This window comes from Nicotiana attenuata, unplaced genomic scaffold (genome assembly GCF_001879085.1).
Source record: "Nicotiana attenuata strain UT unplaced genomic scaffold, NIATTr2, whole genome shotgun sequence".
Lineage (NCBI taxonomy): Eukaryota > Viridiplantae > Streptophyta > Magnoliopsida > Solanales > Solanaceae > Nicotiana > Nicotiana attenuata.
Window position 1 is genome coordinate 635,686 of NW_017670396.1, and position 3,913 is coordinate 639,598.

A 3,913-nucleotide genomic window follows, 5' to 3' on the forward strand; every position below is an offset into this window, starting at 1 on the left:
TATATGTTGATGATATGCTAATAATGAGCAAAGACATTGCCGACATTCAAGCTACTAAGCGCATGCTTGCTAGTAAGTTTGATATGAAAGACTTAGGAGTTGCCGATGTAATTCTAGGAATTAAAATCCAGAGGACTCCTCAAGGTCAAGTTTTGTCTCAATCACATTACGTGAAAATGGTACTTGAAAAATTCAAACACTTGGAATTTAGAAGTGCAAGAACTCCAATTGACTTAAATCGTCATCTTATAAAGAATAAAGGTGAAAGTACGTCTCAATTGGAGTATGCTCGTGTGTTGGGAAGCTTAATGTACATCATGAACTGTACACGACCTGATATAGCTTGTGCAATAAGTAAACTTAGTCGATTCACAAGTAATCCCAACAAACATCACTGGGTAGCAATGAAACGAATTCTGGGATATTTGAAATATACCCAAGACTACGCTTTGCATTACAATAAATATCCTGCGGTTATCAAAGGATATAGTGATGCAAATTGGATAACCGGCTCATCAGAAACAAAGTCCACAAGTGGATATATTTTTACTGTTGGTGGAGGAGCAGTATCTTGGAAGTCTTCCAAACAAACGTGCATTGCTCGCTCTACAATGGAATAAGAGTTTATAGCTTTGGATAAAGCCGGTGAAGAAGCTGAATGGCTTCAAAATTTTTAGAAGACATTCCGTTCTGGACAAAACCTTTGGGTCCTATTTGCATACATTGCGATAGTGAGGCTGCAATAGGACGGGCAGGGAGCGTTATGTATAAAGGAAAGTCTCGTCATATACGACGAAGACATAACACCGTTAGACAACTACTTTCTAGTGGAATTATCACTATTGATTATGTAAGATCAAAGGATAATGTAGCGGATCCGCTTACAAAAGGCTTAACTAGAGAGGGAGTTGAGAAATCATCTAAGGGAATGGGATTATGGCCGAGGACAAGTCAACATGGCGGTAACTCTACCTAGAATTTTGGATGTTCCGAGATCTAGGTTCAAGGAGCTCAAACAAAGTTGTGATTGACCGGTTCAACATTGTGAAAATAAAATCTTTGGTCTATTCTCGTGATGAAGACAATGTTCAGTAACAAGGATAGAACTTTACACGTTCTTTAATGATTACCTAAGTTTGATGTGGTAGTTATCAAATAGTGTCAATCTAAAGGATTACACGTTTAGGAATCACCTATGTAAGTGTGAAATGGAAGCCGCTTCAATGAGAATTCTGTAAGGCCAATTCTCTACGCACTTATGAGACCAGGCGGTGTTCATGGCTGAAACGAACACAACAATGAGAACTAAAAGACGGTTAAGGGTTGATTGTGTGACATATGGTTGTCTAGGTATACATTAAAGTTCGACGGTTCAAAGATATCAAATCTACCGATTGACCGAGTATAACCGACATGTGTTCACTATGGAAAGTTCAAAGGGAAACCTACTTATCCAGATGCAATTAATCCTTACTTGCAAAATCACATAGCTTTCATCTATGATATTTCTTGATATAGCCATTCCCATTCATGTGGGGGATTGTTGGACTTTAAGCCATTGAGCTTTAAAGTAGAAGAAGTGTGAATTGGAAATGGAGGGAAACAAAATGGAGGGAAATCGAAAATTTGAAGAAGTGAACTTTTGTCTTGCACTTTGTCCCTCATTGGTGAGGGACAACCACATTTGTGTGCTTATATATAGAATCACTTCTTAAAGCTCTTAAAAGGAGTTGAAGAGAATTAACCCTCGCGCCGTCATCGTCGCTCACTCGACTCGGCTTTGGCTTTGGCTTTGAATTTGGATTTGGATTTGGATTTGTCAAATGATCGATCGATAAGATTATTTTTGGACAAAATTTATTTAATTATTTAATAATTAATTAAATGCCAAATCACTGCTGAAAATACGCCAGAACCCTGCTGAAGGTTCAGAGGGCCTCTCTGGCCGCGGTTCTGCCGCGACCGCGGTAGAACCGCGGCAAGCAGGTTCAGAAAGCCTCTCTGACCGCGGTTTTGCCGCGACCGCAGTAGAACCGCGGCAGGCAGCGTATTCTTTTGAAAAGGCACCTTTTACAGACACCTCTTCTGATAATTGCCTATAAATTCTGAGGCAAGGCTCCATTTTCTACACACGAAAAACACTCTACAACTTCTTTCTTACTGAATATACTGCATCCTAATTCGCAGTCTCTCTCTCTCAAATTCGTAAGTGTGATTTTGCTCCGTTCTTTGAGTTCGTTGGTATCCTGCTGTTTGTATTGCCACTGTTGCAGGAAGGTTTATTCCGTTTTATCCTGGGAGGATTTAATCCATTACCTTGGCAACGTGTGAGGGGGTTAAAATTCCTTAAGGACACACAAGAAAATTGTGGACTCGGAATATTTCTTAAACTCTTCTGTTTTTCCAGTTTCTTTTATGTTTCTAACAGTTTTTTCTGATTTTGTGTTTTAACACAGTAGCGCTCACACCCTCTCCGTTCACTTGTTCAGTATGGATTTTGCACACCCTTTAAAAAATTAATAATGGGGTGCATAATTACCATGATATCCATATTAGTTGATATATATTTTAAATGGATTTAAGAAAATATTTTAAAATGAGAAATTAATAATGTGAGCATAAGTAAAGGTGAAAATTTATTTTTAGAATATTGAACAAATAAAAATGAACAGAGAAAGTATATAGTTAGCTCAGACAAGTTATACTCATGGTTTCTAAAAATGTTTATAAAGTCTTGAACTACAAGGCGGCAAAAGCACGATTTGTGAAAAGATGAAATTTTGTTCCTCTGAAATCCAGATGGTTACTTTAGCTGCTTTCCAACTTCATAATTCGGTCCCATCAGTATCAAAAAGGCGGAGAAAATGAATGGATCATCAACCACCAGTAAGTGTCTACTTAATGATTAGATTTATTGGCAATAAAAGTCGACCAAATTTGCAGTTGAGAAAATCAGCGTCTTAGTCTTAAGTTCACTAAGTGACACATAATTTCTTCTCAACAAACCGAACGAAATGGCTGAAGTTTGTCAAGTGCAACATTTTTTTTTTGATTTCTTACCCGGTATCCGATACCTATATTTGGGCACTACTAATCCGGATTTGTGCCGGAAAGTACCACATTGGGGGTAAAGTGCTTCCTAACAAAGGCGACTTCATACCCAGAGACTTGAACTCGAGACCTCTGGTTAATGACGAAGGAGTACTTACCACTCCACCATAACTCTTGTTGGTCAAGTGCAACATTTGTTATGCCCAACTGCCCGCCATAACTCGAAAACAAAGAAATAAATGGCCCGTCATAAAGTTACGTCCCCATTACCACGTATAAGTCATTAAACTAAATTTTGTAACTTTAAAATCACTTTGATTTGTCACTCGAAAATTAAATTTGACAGAAAGGGTGTGTTTGGTATAACGGAAAATATTTTCCGTGGAAAATATTTTATTGGAAAACAAGTAGTAATCTTATTCATTTTCCGGTGTTTGGTACGCAAATTAAGGAAAATGACTTCTCAAGAGTATTCATAAATAATTTAGATATAATAAACATGAAGCCATAAACTTTCAAACCAACAACCTTCCGAATCCACAAATTTCATAAACTTTCGAAACCGCGGAATTTCGAACCCGTAAACTTCCAAACACATAAACCTCCGAACTCATAACTTTGGTACTTGTAAAATTTTGAACCTTTAAACCGATTAAAAAAACTAAAAACTGAAAAATATATTTAAAAAATATTTTTTTTCGGGGGGGGGGGGTTAGGGGTAGGGGGAGAGTGGGGGTGGGTGCTGCAGAAAAATGAAAAAACAGAAATTTGAAATTGCAAAAAAAAAACGGTGAATTTTTTTTTTTTTAGCGGTAGGGGTGGGGGTGGGGTGGGGTGGAGGGGTAGTAGGGTGGGTGGTAAC